Source organism: Lissotriton helveticus, assembly GCF_964261635.1.
Source record: "Lissotriton helveticus chromosome 1_1 unlocalized genomic scaffold, aLisHel1.1 SUPER_1_unloc_2, whole genome shotgun sequence".
Classification (NCBI taxonomy): Eukaryota; Metazoa; Chordata; class Amphibia; order Caudata; family Salamandridae; genus Lissotriton; species Lissotriton helveticus.
In genome coordinates this window covers 4,629,833-4,649,230 of record NW_027611659.1, presented here as the reverse complement: position 1 = coordinate 4,649,230, position 19,398 = coordinate 4,629,833, and the positions used below count along the sequence as shown (strand labels likewise).

General features: G+C 46.6%; 1 protein-coding gene and 1 pseudogene across 1 annotated transcript in view; one reads left to right on the top strand and one right to left on the bottom strand.

Annotated features, from left to right (window-relative positions):
• The window catches only part of LOC144805720 (uncharacterized), a 1,117,917-nt gene that overhangs the window by 257,460 nt on the left and 841,059 nt on the right, over window positions 1–19,398 (bottom strand). The gene's annotated exons all lie outside the window — the stretch shown is intronic.
• LOC144805739 (U4 spliceosomal RNA) lies at window positions 12,098–12,163 on the top strand (annotated as a pseudogene).

Sequence of the window (19,398 nt, the reverse complement as noted above, 5' to 3'; positions counted from 1 at the left end):
AGCAGTCCGCAGAACTTTGCAGAAGAGTGTGCTCTGGTGCTTGCACCTGTGTTGTACCATACTCAAGTCGGTGGGATAAACTTTCTCCCAGACACGAGATTCCATTGCGGTTTATGCCACAGCCACCACCCCGCTATCCCATGCGGCGATTGGCTAAAGCCCCCGTTGCGGAAATCCTTGAACAATTAGAATATCAAGGTGTGATTGAGACATGTGTGTCACCCATAAATAATCCTCATTTCACTGTTACCAAACCTGATGGGTCGTACTGCCTGGTTTTGGATTATCTTTGTGAAACAAAGGAGTTAGGTCAATGTAGAGTATGGGGTAGACTGGGTCATAATAAACTAGAAAACACAAGAATATGTCTACACCCAATTAATTTCCAAAAACTTATTTCAGATCATAGGAGAAACACAAATGTATTGAGTTTGACCCAGTATTTTCATTTATACCTGTCTATTTTGAAAAAAAAATCATTCTTCTTTTGAACGTTTCGCAAAAAAGGAGAAAACTGTACATCCAACACATTTAAATTCCAACGTCTAACTATTTACAAACAAAATATTTACAATTCATATACACAATTATCATACATACCACAAAAAATTCACTATACAAACACAAACAATTGAAATTTTCAATGAAGTTAATCTGAATTCATATAGAATGAAGAGACAAAGTCAAAAGGAAGGAGCACGTCCTAAAATAAGGATGACTTTTACAACCAGCCAGAGCTAGTTCAAACACTTAGTGATATTGATTGCTCCCTCAGATGTGCTGACGCGTTTCTAGTCCGAGGAAACCAGTTCCCAGATAGTCATCAGGGCTTTGTCACTTTTCTGTGTAAAATGCAGAAAAACAATAAAGTTTTAATTATCTAGCTTGAAGCCTCTATTCTTTCTGGTATTGCACTAAACTATCTATAATATGTACCTGTTGGTCTCTGATGTCTTACTCATTCCGACTACAAATGTCGCTTTATTTACAAATTGCATCAAAACACGTATTAGGAACGGCCCCTTCAGTTGCTAGAAACTACGTGTCCCATAACCCCCAGCCTAATAAAAAAAGAGTTTGAAGTGCAGACGTTTCCAAGATGGCCACCGGTCAAGCGCAATAGAGAGAGCACCCGTCCTGCTCACACATTGACAAAGGTACGTTATATAGCAAACTGGTGGGTACACAAGATTATGGGTCCAATATTGTTACAATTTCTTTTATCAGAACCTGCTTTTGAAAACAGAAGCACAGGCGAACCACTTGCCGCTATTAAGACTCTGACCCTGAAACAAAGGTAGGAATGAGTAAGATTGTATCTTCTTCCTCCTTCCCGCTTCGTGTACATAAATGAGTGGAGAAACTCTGACTTTTTCCTTCTATCACAGGCAGTCAACATAAAATGTCCTGTTTCACAGCTTGAGCCACTTCCTTGAATACAAAGATTCATAAAAAGGTTTTCCCTGAGCCTGACGATACCGTGAGAGGCCAGGACATCAGAGACACACAGGTACATATTTTAGATCATTTAGTACAATACCAGAAAGAATAGAGGCTTCAAGCTAGATAATTAAAACTTTATTGTTTTTCTGCATTTTACACAGAAAAGTGACAAAGCCCTGATGACAGTCTGGGAAGTGTTTACCTTGGACTAGAAACATGTCGGCACATCTGAGGGAGCAATCAATATCACTAAGCGTTTGAACTAGCTCTGGCTGGTTGTAAAAGTCATCCTTATTTTAGGACGTGCTCCTTCCTTTTGACTTTGTCTCTTCATTCTTTATGAATTCAGATTAACTTTTTTGAAAATTTCAATTGTTTGTGTTTGTATAGTGAATTTTTTGTGGAATGTATGGTAATTGTGAATATGAATTGTAAATATTTTGTTTGTAAATAGTTAGATGTTGCAATTTAAATGTATTGAATGTTCAGTTTTTTCCTTTTTTGCGAAACTTTCAAAAGAAGAATGACTTTTTTTTCCGAAATAGACAGGTATAAATAAAAATACCGGGTCAAACTCAATACGTTTTTGTTTCTCCTATGATCTGAAATAGGTTTTTGGAAATTAATTGGGTGTAGACATATTCTTGTGTTTTCTGGTTTTGGATTATCGACATTTAAATTCACATTGTCGTACATGTGCGGTACAGAACACCCACAGTTCAGCTCAGCTCTCATTAACAGTCTGATGCGAAAAAGATTTAAGGTCACACGAGATATTTCAAATGGCATTTTTAGTCATAACCTGTCCTCCGTTAGTAGTCAATGGACAGCGTTCACTTGTGGCGGCAAACAAAAACAATTTAAAAGATTGGCCATGGGCTATAAAAACAGCCCAGGTGTCTTTGCTGCACGTGTCGTCTCTTTCTTAGATGGCATTGATCCTGATGCGTACTCGTACATTGATGATATTTATCTAATGGACGATGAATTATGGCCACATCTTTGACCGCATTATAGTTATGTTTGCGGACTTCGGTTATACATTTATCTTTGCAAAGTCAAACATTGCGGAGTTCACAGTGTTGTTCCTGGGCTCAACAATGAAGGTAGAGGTCTTGCACCTCACTTCCTGGAGAAATGCGCATGTTTATGGTCTCCTACAACTCTGAAAAAACTACAATCCTTGCTGGGATTTTTGAATTTCGGGCGTACTTATATTCCCTATTATGCCCAGCGTATCAAACCTCTTTATGCTTTGATACAACCAACTTTTACCAAGTCATGCTGGCTGCCTGAACGTTCAGCTATTCTGCAATTCTTGAATCTAAGTACTTATTGACTCATGATGACCACACTAACCTGGTAATAAGAATTGTGCCTGGTGCCGTGGGTTTCATGTACTTGACGTTTAATGAAAGAGACACAGTGCCTATCGCTTACAAGTCACACTTGTACACTTCGGCTGAAAAGCGATTTTCTTCTGTCGAGAAAGTCTTGACAGCTGTACATATGGCAATTCTAAAAGAGAGAGCGCAGTCACAAGGAAAACACATGTTTGTTGTTACACCTTACACTGCATTTGAAGCAGTGATGAAAGCCAGTGTGCCAAATTCTAAAGTTTTATATCCTAATCGGATACAATGGGCAACTTCGTTGACATCTCCGGATGTCACATTTATCTTTGACCCCTCATTGCAAACTCAGGAGTTCTTACAGTATGAGTTTGTTCATACTGCTCCTCTGTTCATGCGCACGCTTGAGAATTAGCATTGTATCTATAACACTGACGGTTCGGCGCAACCGGCGATAGGATCTAAGCATTCTTATTCAGTGGTCTGCCCAATCGTGGCTGGTACCATGGTGAATGGAGAATTCAAGTCCGATGTCGTGCACACGCAGATATTAGGTGACTGTACCGCCCAGTTGGCAGAGCTACGTGCTCTAGTGCTTGGGTTAGTGAGAATGAGGGGTAAAAGGTCTGAGTCCCTTACTAGCCGTTTATTGAGCAATGGTCCCTCTTTTTTGTCAAGCTTACCCTCTGCATGGGGAAACCCCTAACCCCCTATTATAGCAAAGTTTGAGAAAGGTGTGTCAGGGCAAGCTTTGTTTTTTATAGTCTATTATGGAAAAATTCCAATCGCACGAGACGACTCGTACCAGCATTACACCAAAATCAGGGAATCTCTATTTATCCACAGAAAAGAACGACCAGATATACTTCTTCAACCTGATTCGTAAAGCCCTGAGGAAGCCCCAGGCCGGATGGCCATGTAAGGGGTGAAACAAGTGTTGGCTGTTCTCCTACGTACTATCACGAATATAGTAACACCTTTATTAAAACCAAAAAATTAACCATCGTGTGATTGGAATTTTTCCATAATAGACTATAAAAAACAAAGCTTGCCCTGTCACACCTTTCTCAAACTAAGCTCTAGTGTTTGCATTGAAGTTTGCTGACCCTCGTGTGACTACTTTAATTGGGAGTGACTCTTATTACTGTTTTCAGTCCTTCAATGAAAATGTATTCTTTTGGACTCAGAATGACTATCGTGATTCCAAAGGTGGCACAATTAAGCACAAGATACTATGGGTTTGAGTCGCAGAAATAAAGAACGTCTGCCTCTCGTAAATGTAATTCATACCCTTGGTCACCAGCATGTAGGAGTACACGCTGTTGGCAACAGTCTTGCTGGTGAAGCAGCAAAGACCGCAGTCGCAACATATGTAGTAGCAGCAGTTACAAGGTCCAACAGTAAGAATGATGATGACATCTTGGCAGCTATAGCTGCTACAGAGATCGGTGATAATTACCCTAAGGGTTTCCCTTCTAAATACTTTTATCATTTAAGTCCTGATAAAGTTCCCTATGTGAGAATTAACAACGTTGGTGACAGGCTGATTTCCGACTCGGACCGCAGGCTACCCTTGATAACAGTCGCTCACTAAGGCATAGCCTCGGTTCATGCTGACGTTTCAGCGTATGTCTCGATCTTACAGCAGCGTTACTGGCGGCGTGGATTGTGTAAATAAACTTGTGAATATGTCCTTTCTTGTTATGTATGTCAGCAGATTAAACCTTCAACTGCTGCACGGCCGCCACAAACTCAGCTGTACATATCTAATAGACCACTTGGTTGTGTTTATTTAGATCACTGCTGACCTTTTTCTGCTGATACTGCGTATAAATATATCTTAGTTGCAGTGGATTCATGCACACGTTTTCTCTGCGTTTGGCCACAAAGGAGTGCTGATGCTCGAACTGTCATCACAGATTTGCATGTCTCTGTGGGAATTTTTGCATGTCGCACCTTCCATTCTGATCAGGTCCAGCGTTCACCTCTAAGGTGTACAAGAAAGCCATGGGGTCTTTGGGGGTGCAGGTAAAATTTTTGTCTCCATACCAGCCTGAGGGCAATTCTGTTGTGGAGTGAATGAACCGTGACTTAAAGCGATCTTTGACAGCTAGGGTTTTAGGAACTACGTGCACTAAATAAGCTTCCTAGAAGATCTCTGGGTGGGCAGACCCGTTACGAAATGCTCTTTGGCATAAAAATGTTTGTCCTGGACCTTGATGGTCTAGACATGGCAGCGACAGCCGTACCCTATGACTTAGATAATCATTCTGCTGTGTTACAGAACCTACAAGAGACTCGAGACAGTCTTGCAAAGGAACACTTGCCCTCCACATATGGAGCTGAAGCTGCTCTACAGATTCCGGTAGATTCCTGTAGTTAGCTGGCTACCCCGAGTCAGTGACCTGGTCTGTGAGAAGGTGGAGAACAAGAAGGAGTTCAGCCGCTCGTATCATGCACCCATTCCAGTGCTTGGCATGCAGGGCACAAGAACAGTCATTTTACCACCACTTCCGATTCGCAAGGGAAACAGGTACGACTCCATTGACAATGTCAAACTACAACGAGCGGCCGATTCTTCTTAGTATGACTCCTGCTGTCTCTTGTCCAGTACTGCTGAGAAATTCTGTTTTGGCCTCTGCTGACACCAACATCCCTGACCTTGCTATAGAGATGCCCACAGTCACTAATCCATTATTAAATTCGCCAGCTGGCGATCCACATGAAGTTACTGAGTATACATATCCCACGGATGTGTCATTGCCTGATGTGTAAACAAGTCTAGCTGACCAGTCACATTTTTCCTTTGACTCTGACTCTATAACATCGAGTGTACCATTGAAGTTTTCTATTTTTGTTACTTGGTTTAAAATACATTTTTTGGTTCCCCCTTGGACTTACATCTGGTTGGTTCTCATCTCCATTTTTTTGTTCATGTCGATTGGATTTGTGATGGTATTTTTTCGTCTGGTAAATGGACACTATATAACTGAACGATCAAAAATCTGATTCATTGATGGAACTTTGGCCCCACACTCCTCATCACACATCATGAAAAGAGACCAGACTTTTGTCAACATCACAGCCTAGCCCGTGCTAGATGTTATTGTATGAGATGCTGTAAAATTTCAAACTCATGGACCCACAGAGGTGATTAATGTTCCTAATGTACTTTGTATTTCAATGGGAGATGTTGTGAAACAAAACATACAATCTGATGATTGGGATGTCCAAGCCATTGAATCTCTCTTTTCTGATTTGAAATATTATGCTACCTTTCATGCTGAGGATTTATATTTAGATTCAGCAAACTACGCTGACTTGTTCTGTTACCAACACTATGGCTATCACTTTCTGCATAATGCTAATACATTTAGAAATGTGGTTAATTACACCCAATGGGAGGGGCGTGGCCGAGAGCCGAGCATGGCGGACGCTTGCTGAATTAGCTCCGTCCTCTGCCCGGTAATACAAGCTTAATATCCTGCTACCCTGATGGCCCCGACGACCCGCCCGGGTCTGCATGAGACGGAGGTGTCGGTGGGCAGCCTGGTCGGGGTCCAGCACCCGGCACAACAACTTACAAGGCGCCGAAGCACCCGAGGCGGAAGAGGCCTGCTACCAGCCCAGAAGCCGCGGCCTCGAGTGAACTGTGGGGCCGCAGAGTGAGCGACCTGCCGGAAACACTGAGCGGACGATAGGCGGAGCTGTCGGGACATCGGCGGCAGAGGTGGGGTGGTGACACTGCTTTTACCCCGGACCCTGTCAGGACACTTGGAGTGCACTCCCTGTGCAATCAGCCGGAGAGACACTTGCAGAGCGCGGAGCCGCCCTGCCGGGCAGAGCCTGGTGGAGACGGGGAGGCGACGGCCTTGACTGCTGTGCGATGGATTGGGAAGTGCCTAGTCGGAGACGGCGAGCGGAGGAGCATCGGAGCATAGCGGAGGCCACGACTTCTGGGACCCGCTCTTTTCACAGCTCCCCGACGGCTCACGGCGGTTCAGGAGGTGAGGACTGCGGGCCGATGCGGGGGTGCGCACTAACGCCGGTGAACCATGATGGCGGACTAGAGGAGCTGCCGGGGCAAGCAGAACAGGACGTTCCTAGACGCACATAAGGGGCAGGTCTGCCATAGAGGATAAGACACTACGACGTTGGAGGAGGGCCCGGTTCTTGCGGAGGTGAGGGGCGGAGAGGCAGCCGTGCTGTTCACTGCCTGGAGACCGGCTTTGAGACATAGCGTCTGGGAGAACACCCCCCCGCCACCTGGTTGATACTAGCGGTACCGGAGGCCGAGCGGCTGCGACCGCTGACATACATTGGGACTGGTGGAGTAGAGGAGGCTTTCATCGCACCTGCGGAGCACTGCAGGGTCTGTGGGAGGAGAGGACACGCCACCACGGGATCCCCCGGGGAGCCGGACGGAGGGACATTGGCTTTCCTGCTTGTGAGGGGTGGACCCCATTGAAGTGCAGTGGTCACACACGATTACGTGCATTGAGGTGCCGGTGGGGAGGCGCGTGGCCGGCCGATTTTGCCCCGGACGGCGCCAGGACAAGGGATCAGTACTTGTGTGCCACTCTCGCCTGGCCGCGGTGCGACCAACCACCACTGGGACGCAGGCCAGGCCTATTGTTATAGGCTTAATACCACCGTAGGCGCGCCACGTGAGCGACTTGTCGATACCACACCACTCCGCCAGCACACGGAACACAGGCGGTAGAAGAGTCGGGAACGGCGCAGGTGGGACGCCTGAGGCACGACCTGCTGTCCGCTGGAACGCTGCCCCCCGGGGGCGCACACGCCGCCATCCAGTTGCTGAGAAACATGGTCAGGAACAGGGCCAAGATGCCTGAGAGGGGCGCTGATCTAACGCAACAGTCTACTGGCTCAGAAGATCCACTGGCCTCGTCTAATGTAGAGATGGTGCCTCCAACGGGCCAGACATCGCAGGAGGCCAAACTGGACCTTATCCTGTCAGAGATACGGGCTTCCAGGGAAGCGATGGAAACGCGCATGGACCAAATGGCGACTGGCATGTCCCTACTACGCGCTGATCACAACAAGCTGGCGGAGAGGGTCACGGAACATAAACTGGCCCTGGACGATCTGATCCCGCAACAGACGGAGCATTCCACGAAAATGGAAAACATGGAGAAGCAGCTGAAACTAATATGGGCGAGGATGGACGATGCGGAAGGGCGGGCGCGCCGCAACAATGTGCGAATACTAGGAATTCCGGAGCGGAGTGAGGGGAGGAACCCGACGCAGTTCGTAGAGGATTGGTTGAGGAACCTTGCAGGGCCGCAGGTGCTTACGCCCCTATACAGCGTGGAGAGGGCGCATAGGATACCAGGTAAACCGCCAAGGCCGGGTGCGGCACCTCGTCCTTTAATAGCTCGCCTGCTCAACTACAAGGATAGGGATATAGTCCTGCGAGTGGCAAGAGAGAAGGCGCCTATACGCTTTGAGGACAAGACTATCTCGATTTACCCAGACTTCACCCCCAGGTGCAAAGGGCCAGGTCTACGTTCCTGCATGTGAAGAGACGCTTGCGGGACAAGAACCTGAAATATGCCTTACTGTTCCCAGCCCGCCTGAAAATAATTCACAACAACAAATCACTTTTCTTTGACACGGCTGAGGAGGCGGCGGAGTGGATGGAGGTGACGCTGACGCCGCCCAGCTCGCACGACCCTCTTGCGGAGGGACAGCTGAGGGACGACCCGCCGCGCGGGAGGGAGGAGAGGCCTGAAGAGGGTGCAGCACACGAGGAGGTGGAGATAACGAGCGGACCAGACGGCCTGACGGGACTGAGGGGGACACAGGAGAGGGCTCGGCTGACAGAGGCCGCACTGGCTGCACACAACGTGGGCGACGCGGTGGTCCTAGATAGCGCCTCTGATGCCAGGACGGAGGTATCTGGTTCTGCGGACAGCCTGCAACTTTTTCCGAAAATAACTGCACAAGAGGCGAATGAACTTTAACGGGACTTCGGAAGACACCGCTTGGTAATGTATAGCCTGCATGAAAGACCTTGGGCGGGCTAACCGGGGTCGGGGGTACGGACACTCGCTGGGGCACGCCGTAAGGACTCCGGCGAGGCCCAGGCGAGGGAGAGCGGGACCACACCCCCAGGGCGCAGCAATGGTACTGTTTGCTTGTCACCCCAGTTGGGTGCTAGTGTTTGGACCTCATAGTTCTTTGAATGGGGACCTTGATGTTTTGGGGTTGTTAGTAACTGGGGCACACACGGCAGCAATTACTGGGAAGTTGGTAACATGGTTGGATACACTGAACCTAATTGTCGCAAACGGCCATGGGGTCACTTAGCGAATACAAAATGTGCACCTGGAATGTGAGAGGTATGAGCTCAATCCATAAAAGGTATAGGGTGCTTGCGCAACTGAATAGGAGACGTATTGCAGTGGCATACTTACAGGAAACACATCTGAATAGGGATGAAGGTGCGAAACTGCTCAAGAAGTGGAAGGGGCAACTATTTGCTACTACTTATTCTGTGTTCTCCCGGGGAGCGGCGATATGGATTAGGAACTCAGTCCCCTTCAAGGTGATGGAGGAGAGGTTAGACCCTGAGGGCCGGTATGTGCTTGTCAGGGGATTGTTGGATGGCTCCCCTGTTGTGCTTGGCTGTGTGTATGCACCGAATGTGGGACAGGGGGGTTTCTTGACCTCGCTTAACAGAGTGATAGCTGACTGGTCGGAGAATGTGTGGATTATTGGAGGGGACTTTAATGCAGTCCTGGACATATCGCTGGACAGGTCCCACCCGCCACTGCAGGCTACTGAAAGCAGGCGACAGGCGGAAGCGCTTTCTCAGTGGGCGGCGGGTTGGGGGCTAGCAGATATTTGGAGATGCATGCATTTGACGGACAGAGTATACCTTCTTTCCCCCCCCCCCATGGCCTACACACGAGAATAGACCACATGTTTTGCAACATGACATTACTGGGGGAGATGGTAGGCTCAGAACACATGGGTAAGACCTTCTCGGACCACAATCCAGTCGAGGTCACGCTGAGATGGGGCAAGATACCCACGCCGATACCGACGTGGCGTATGTCCCCGGACCTGCTCGAGGACACCGTTTTTAAAGCTACCATGGCGGAACACATCGCACAACATTTACACATAAATGATGGCTCGGCTAGTACACGCCAAATAGAGTGGGATGCCTTCAAGGTGTATATAAGAGGGGAGGCATTGAACACACGAACAGGTATGAGGCGTATGGTCATGGAGAAGCTTAGTGATGTGGAGGGCCGACTGGCCATGCTGGAGAGGGAGGCTGCGGGCACGAACTTGCCTTTTACGCCATTGCAGGAGGCACACATTCAACACGCCGAGCTGTTGGAGGAACTGCGTGTCCTGGATTACAGGGAATATACATGTAGACAACATGCCCACGCAGACAAATCCGGACCTCTATTGGCCCGGATATTGCGAGATGCCCCGGACCCTACTCCTGTGTTGGAGGTTATGGATCAATCTGGGAGGCTGGTGGCGACACAGTTCGGTGTAAACGTTGCCTTTCGTGAATACTATGAGTCGTTGTACGGCCCACATCGAAGTATGTCTGATGAGGCATTTGAAGAGTTCATGTCGGGAATCGAGCTGCCGCGCCTAGGTAGGACCCAGAGTGACGACTTGGCACGACCTATATCGGTCGCGGAAATACGACAGGCAATAAAAGCACTCCCAAGGAACAAGACCCCGGGAACCGATGGCCTCCCGGCTGAGTTTTATGGGGCGTATGTAGATTTGCTGGCCCCGCGACTACACGAGGTGTTCAACGAAGCGAAGAAAGTGGGTGGGTTACCGCAGTCTACGCTGCAGGCCCTGATTGTTTCATTGCCTAAGCCGGGTAGGGACAGTTTACGTTTAGCTAACTATAGACCGTTGTCCTTGTTGAACACCGATCACAAGGTACTGAGCAAGGTGTTGGCGACAAGACTGGCGCAATATGTCCCGGGCCTGATCCACCCGGACCAATGTGGTTTCGTGCCTGGCAGAAGCACGGCGATGAACCTGCGGAGGCTTAGCCAACTCATGCTTCACGAGCATTCACCCGTGACAACTGAGGGCTGTATATCGTTGGACCTGCGGCAGGCATTTGATTCCCTTCGTTGGGATTATATGTTTGCGGCGTTGGAACGGTTCGGGGTCCCGGCTGACTTCATTGCTTGGATCCGATTACTATACACCCGCCCCACTGCTAGGGTCCGCACGAACAGATGTATCTCACCTCAATTGGCTATAGCGAGGGGCACGAGGCAAGGTTGCCCACTATCCCCGCTGTTGTTTATTATGGTACTGGAACCGCTCCTGTGTAAACTCCGGCTTCAAGCACGGCACAGAGGTATCAAGAGGGGAGGTGTAACACATGTGGTGTCGGCATACGCCAATGACATCATCCTTTACTTGAGGGACTTAAAGGGGGGACTGGATCCCATCCCGGAGCTTTTTGAAGACTTTAGTGCACTCTCGGGCCTTACGATCAGCGAGTCTAAATCCCATGGATACTGTTTTGCTGCTCTGGAGGCAAGTGATCCCTTGTTTTTCCCACCTCACAGCTTCCAAATGGCGGAGACTACTTTCCGCTATCTGGGGATACAGATTTACAGAGGGGCGACAAATATGCTTGAGGGCAATCTGGGTCGGGCTGTGGCAGCACTGAGGTCGCAGGTACAATTTTGGACCGCACTACCATTGTCAGTGGCGGGCAGGGTGGCCGTCTCTAAGATGGTAGTCCTCCCGAGGCTCCTTTACTACTTTACGAACTTGCCCTTTATGGTCCCAGCTGCGGTATTTCGAACCTTGAATACCATACTAACGGAGCTGGTCTGGGGACGGGGCAGACGCCGCATAAGTTTGGCGAAGCTACAGCTACCCACGGCGGCTGGAGGGATGGGAGTTCCTGACTTACTGGCGTATTACTATGCGTGCCAATTACAGTGGCTGGCTATTGGCTAGCGGGACGCAACCTGCACGAAATAGGCATGTCTGAAGAAGACAGGAGAAGGGGTGCCGTCCACACACTGTTGCTGCCCAACGCGGCGATCTGTGGGCAAGCTCCTCCCTTACTCAAGATGGCCATCTCCTGCTGGAGGAGAGCTGTGCGATACACGTCCCCCACCTCCTCCTACGCTCCCACAATACCATTACTGGGGATCCCATTGGGGACGGGAATTTTGTCTACACGGGCGCTCACCACATGGACGGATGCCGGGGTGTCGCAAGTGGGCGATTTTTTCAATGATGGACACATGATGACATTCGATAGCTTTGCGCAGTGGCAGTATCATAGCCAATGAGGTCTAACCGAGGCGCGATTATTGCTTATTGATGATGACATTCAATGACTTTTGCACAGCACACCACACGCCTGGGGGAATGTTCTTACTCCACGGAGGGGTGCGCGGCTACATCACACGGAATTGGGCACCGGCAGGCGACGAACCACTTGTCAACCCATTACACACGATGCTATACCTGATGGGTTCAGGGAGCCATTTAACGAAATGGATTGCGAGTGGTATTCGTGCGGGGAGGGCGATTTCGCTGCAGCTGCTGCGTGAAGTGTGGGGGAGGGATGCAGGCCGAGCGTTTCAAGATAAGGAATGGGAGCATGTTCTTAAATTCCCCAAGAGAGTCTCGAGAAACCCGAATTTAAATTTATACAACTTATGATCTTACACCGCGCGTACCTCACGCCTCACCGCCTGCATTTAATGTTTCCCACCGCGCCAGATTCCTGCCCTCGGTGTGGACTGGCGGATGCAAGGTTAATACACATGCTATGGGATTGCCCGAAATTGGGATATTTTTGGGCTACAATACACACTGCACTACACAGAGTGTCCCCCACCAGACAGTACAACACTATATCCTTTAGCTTGCTGGGACTAGGGACCGCTGAACGTAAAAGAAGTGTGGTCACGAGGTTCATTGACCTCGCACTACTAATGGCCAAGCGTGCTATTACCATGAGGTGGAAATCGAGCAGGCCACCTGACCCAGACGTATGGAAAGCGGAAGTAGTGAGGTGGGGTAAGGCTGAGGGTATGGCATTACAGACCGAAGAGCGCAAAGGCTTGAGAAGGGTTCCTATATCTCTTGAGTGGAATGCTGTGATGATATCCTTTGAAACGGCTGAAGAGGACTCTACCACCGGGAGTGCGTCTGTGGATGACTGAAATGGGTAGAATGCCATGGGAATAACGTTTCCTTGGACTCACGTGCGCTTCTGTATGGCAAGGGACAGTAGCTCATACACAGACACAGGTGCACGAAAGAAGAAAAGAGTAGACATTTGGCCATGGCTGCGTTGTGGCTTATGGGACACAAAGGGCATTGCGACAAACCTTTGGAGAAACTAAGAGACGGATTCGGATTGTACCACCATGGATAGTTGACACAATATGCTTACTTTGATGTGCCTGGGGAGGGATGCTGGGTGGGGGGAGTTGGGCGGGAAAAGTTGGGGTTGGGTGGAAATTTGAAAAGAAGAAAAGGTGATTGGAGCTAATACAGTATACCTGGAATGTGTGCCTTCTTGAGCTGAACTGTACTGTGATGTTTTTGCAATGATATCCTGCAAATAAAAAGAATTTAAAAAAAAAATGACACCCAATGGGAACATTGTCCTATTCCCATAAAAGGCAGCTCAAATACCCTTTTGAATAAATTCACATATTTTACTGACTTTGATCGGTCTAACCCGAGCTCATTTTATTTTAAATTAAATTACAAATCGAATTCGAAAGTGAGACTTACTCAATCAAAAGGGATGGCTAAGAGGTTTACTTAAAAGGGGAGGAGTGCACTTCCACACCTGATCATTCACTCGTATGCAAGAATGCTTAATTGCACGACACGTATAATGTGGAGGCTCCGAATTTAGCTTGCATTATGAATGGAATTCCTGTGCCAGCTATCGTACCAACATTCACACTAATAGCTAACGGTAGCTATTTGCTTTTAAATAATGAAGCTTGCTGCGGGATGTTGGCTGGAATTCCGTACATTGTCACTGTTTCACAGCGAGTAGGGAGGCTTGATATCTCGATTTGGCCTTTCATTCCGCCCCTGAAAGCAGAGTTCAACAAGTTGATCAGAATAAGAGCTTTATTGTCTCAAAAAGAAGTCGCTCTCACTTCTTCTCATGAAACATTTGTTCTTCATGTTACTAAAACGCGTACAGAAGTACACTTGCTTTTAAATATGGATCTCCCACTTCATTGTGGTGCTTTAATCCACACTATCTTTAATGCCTCAACCACTACAGGCCTGGCCCACTTTTTTAAAACTGTTAGCTCCAGCCTTGTGACCTCATTCCAAACTATATTTGGTGTGATACTGGCATTTTTTCATACTATTTTTTCCAGCGTCTTTGGCGGCTTCCCTCTAATTCTCACCTTGGCTGACAGTGTGCTGCTATTGATTTGCTGCTCCAAAATGGCTGCACTGTCTGTGTCAAGAGACAGCCGACCCAAGCTCACGCAGCTTCATAATCGAAAGCTTGAACACTATGGAGTACTGCCATTGGGCATATTGGGCGTGGTATATGGATTATCATTTCGCTTTTCATACTTTACTTGTGCTGAAAATGCCAGAATGCTGGCTTTGCGCTGCCTTTGTCTTGGTCAGCTTCGTACAGCCCTGTGCCGTGAATGCTTCAGCACTGGCAGCAGGCTCCTGCTCACCTCTCCCATCCTACACTGGCACCACCAGCCTCTATGACCTGTGAAGAGGTGGTGACTAAGAATAGTACAAAACAAATAAGCACATTTTCCAAAATGCTTTATTATCACTAAAATCAAATTTAATGTTGCCAGGTAGCACCCAAACAAACTGTTTTCTTGTGGAAAATGGCTTTGTTTAGCTTATATAACACTGTTATTTATCGCTGAAACATCAAGTTACCGTTTGATGAGATTAGGAACAGGAATGACTGCCTTGCACGGAGGAAACATCTGGACCATAACAATAAACTAAATAAGTAGAAACGGGTGCCCTGCTGAAACATGAAGCGCTGGGCCCGTGTGGAGAAAAGTAATACGGTGTGGATATAAAAGCAGTAGTCCCCAAAGGAGCATATATACAACTACAGCGTAACCAAACTGTAGTTGGCCGGTACTCCTGAGAGAAAACCGCAAGTGATGTTACAGGAGTGCCAGCCAATCAGAAGCCATCAAAGAAGAATGATGGAGGAGTAAACCAATGGCAAGAAGCCAGGTGGGATCACACTCCTTGTAAAGATTACAGCAGGTCTTGCAGACAGTGCATGTGCTGATGCTCAACCTATAAAATATTTAAGGGACAGAGTGGGCACACCCAAAAGGAACTCCCCTATACAGGCTGGCCACAACATGGACAACATGCAGTGGCAGCCGTTACAGGACTCTTGGACATGGAGCCAATTGAAATGAAAAGATGATAACAGTTCCTTATGACAAAACTATGGCACACCTGAAGCCATCTTGATTGAATCAAACTGATAAACCTAAAAATATTTCATTTAAAAAGGAACAAAAAGAGGCAGTCCATTTTGTAATAGACATTATGGTTAGTGCCGTAGAAAGCAAAATTAGAAAACCTTTTAAATGAGTTCTCAAATATCTTCTTCTATTTCATTAAAACGTTTTGGCATGCAGACTGAAACATGCACTTTCAACGCCAGCAGCAGATTGCCAGTTAACTCCCTGGTGATCAGCAGCTGTACCACAGTGTTCTAATGAGCAACTAGAGTACTAACTTTCTGAAATTATTCCAAAAGTGTGGCACAGCTGAAATTCACCTTGATGGAATTGAAGTGGAAAACTGAAAGTACTTTCTACTGAGGATACCTCAGTAAGTTATACATTTGCTAGCTAAAGAAAAGCAAAGTTTCGATTCTATTAAGGACAAAGAGGCAACAAATATTCATATTTTTAATCACTTTATTAATCCAGCAGCATTCAAAGAACATCTTAATGAAAAACAGCATTTACTACATTTTCCATTAACCATAAGTGAATCCAAGAAATGCATCGAGCTGCGCAGAGGAAGCAGGGAATCCTAGGAGCAGCATTGAGCAGCGCAGAGGGAGTGGGAAATCCAAGGACTGTAATCAAGCAGCGCAGAGGGGTGAAGGAATTTACCCGTTTAGCACCTCAAGCCTTGAACACAAAATGAAGAGTCGGTCAGACATTAGAGAATACAAACCAATAACTGTTTATTCAAAGTACACTCAGAGCGGAGCCTGGTCTGCCCAGTCGCTAGGAGTGCTGCAGAAGGACTGACATCATCCAGCATAAAGATACATTATGTACATTTCAGAACCAATGAAGGCACGCCCATCATTGAATTTTCCAAGCAGATGTAGCTAAACAGTGAAATACAAGAAGTAAGTTTCAATTCTGAGAGCGGGCACACATTATCTGCTATTCAAGGTCGTTCTGCCCGTCCCTGCCACTGGACAAGTGGGAGAAGGCCTCTATATGGTGTGAAAGGTATGCGCTAATAAGAGCAGCTCCTCATCCATGCACACAAAGCCCTCCACGACACCGGCCCTGCGCACCTCAACAGACGACTCAGCTTCTACACCCCCACCCGCAAGAACCGCTCTGCCGACCTCGCCCACGCCACGGTCTCCCGCATCTGAAGAATGACAGCGGAGGCAGATCCTTCTCCCACCTCGCAGCCAAGACCTGGAACACCCTCCCCACCAACCTCCGGCAGACCCAAGACCCACTGGCCTTCAGAAGACTACTCAAGACGTGGTTATTTAATCAGTAGCAACCCCCCCCCATCGCCTTGAGACCCTCACGGGTATGAAGTGCGCTTCACAAGTGTCCTGATTGATTGATTGATTAGTGAAGCAAAACTCAACCCTGGAGCAATGCAACTCAGAAAAGGACATTTCTCAGAAATAGCAAAGAATTAGTTTCAATCATGATTCTTCAAAATGGTGCCCAAGTAGAAAATGGCCACAAATGCTAACTTACATATAATAATACATAAACAAAATCATTTCTATTGTAACAGGGGGTTGGGTATCCAAGGAGGGGCATGGAGTAGTGCAGAGGGAGTAGGGAATCCAAAGAGCTGCTCGAGTAGAAAATCCAAGGAGTGGCATCGAGCAGGGCAGAGGGTGTAGGGGATCCAAGGAGCTGCATCGAGCAGCGCAGAGGGAGTAGGAATTCCATTAGTTATTGTTGGGGTGCACCTCGCTTGCAGCACTCCACACTGTTCACACTTTACTATTGCACGTTGTACCAAATTCTGTCTCATGGCTGGTGGCTTTGACTGTGCCTTGCCATACAACAATAATAGTAATGAACAATAAGAAAATAAAATTCCCACTGTGCAACTTTAGTTAGATATTATAGCTCTCCTGCGTCTCAACGATATCTTCATGTATACTGCAACAAATAGACAAAAGATAGTGATTAAAATCAAATGTGTAGCTATATATTTCAAATAAAAAACATGTCCACCTAATAACTATTTCAATCCTTCTGTCAGTAATGATTAACCAAGATGTACCGCTAGTTCTTCATCAAGGTTAAGGCCTGTCGGATGAAGGGTGTTGTACCTGATAATCAATTTTGATTCTAATCTTCTTAGTTCTAATATTCTGTTGCCGCCCCATCCTCGAATTGGAACACTATCAAGCACACTGGATTTCAGCAGGTTACAAATCTGGTTAGGGAAGTTTTTCAAATGTCTGGCAATGGGGTATTGTTGATCTTCATTGTGAATAGCTCGCATATGTTCTAATACTCTTTTTTGGCCTCATGGACAGTACTCCTGATATAGAATTAATTGCACGGACATTTGAGAGCATATATTGCAAATTCTGTATTGCAAGTAAAATGTTTTAGGATTTTGTGTGCTGCTAGTTTTTCGGATAGTTTAATGGTCTTGCAATTATCACTAAACTTATATGCCTTGCATTTTCTACAACTGAAAAATCCTTTGATGTCAGTCTTATCCCTTTCCAGATTAAGTAAACAGTGACTCAACATGTCTTTTAGGAATCTCACTTTTTTGAAAGTGATGGCTGGCTTGTCTCCAACAGGTTTTACTAAATCTGGGTCTGTTTTTAAAACTTCCCAGTATTTTCTTAAACTATGTTTCACCTGCCAGGCGTGGTTGTTAAAAGATGGAATGAATCTATTTTGCTTGTCCTTATCCTCATCTGTCTTTTTCTTTGGTACTAGCAATTCATTACGTTGGAGTTTTTCAACCTTCTTACTGGCTTGTCTAGTGGTTTTCTTAGCATACCCTCTCTCAACAAATCTTTGCATCATAAGCACCTTTTCTTTCTGAAATCCCTAGTCAGTGCTACAGTTTTTTTTCGAACGTAATAGCTCTCCGTAAGGGATGCTTTGGATTAGAAAGATAGGGCGGCAGCTGTCCGTGTGCAGTAGACTATTGCCTGCTGTTTCTTTTCCTACCTCCTCCAATTTCAGAACTAGAAACTCAATGGTAGTTTTGTTGATGTTGCTACTAAATGATAGGTTTAGGGACTTATCATTGAGTATGTTGACAAATTCGTAAGCTTGATTCTGGGTACCCTTCCAGATAAAAAAGATGTCATCTATGTATCTGACCCAGAGGACGACGTGGTCTTCAAAGTGTCTGATGTTACTGACAACTTGCTTCTCCCATCAGCCCAGGTACAACCCAGCAAAGCTGAGGGCAAAGCAAGTTCCCATCACCGTTCCCTGGGTTTGTCTGTACAGTATTTTATTGAAAATGAAGAAATTGTTTATTAGTCAAATGTGTATCATATCTAAAATCTCAGTATGCAGCAGATATGAGAACGATCTTCCCTCAAGGAAGTATCGACAAGGCTCGGGCTGAGCAAATTGGAAAAGATGGTATACAATATAGATGTATCTAAACCTTGGTCCTGAACAAGGTGGAGATGTAAATTGAAGATGTCCGTCAAAACGTGGATTGACGTTTTTTAAATTGTCCATTGTTGCCTGACTTCACAGGACAAATGTAAACAATGTATAATGTCTTGTACTCAAAGAAGAGTTTTTGTCTTTTTGTGTGAGATTTAATTTTGAAGCTCCTTTTTGAGTGCTGTGATAGATATTTATGTACACAGATGTACAACCTTAATTGAAAATGTGGATTGTTTTGAGATTGATTAAAGAAAAACCTTTTTGCAGTCTCAGAGGTGACAAGTGTGGTATTGATTATTTACACATCGTGCAATATGATTGTACTAATGTGGAACAGAAACAGCATTCATGTTCATTCTTACCTATATATAAGGTGTTGAGTTTTTGTGTATTTTTTGAGTATTCATTGGCACTCTGTTACCTAACCTTTCTCACTCCCTCTTTGGTTAACTTCAAGCAAACCCTTGGACTGTCCTCTGTCACACTTAGTAAAGAGTCTGTCCTCCTTGGGTCTCCTAAGTCATGCCCTGAGTGCAGTTTGTCTTGTCCCTGACATACTTCATGTAGAGCCCGGCCTCTTCTTTCTACACCGGTCTCAGAGCCTGGCATCTCTCATGTGCCACTGGGCGTGTGCAGTCCGTCTTGTCCCTTACATACTTCATGTAGAGCCCGGCCTCTTC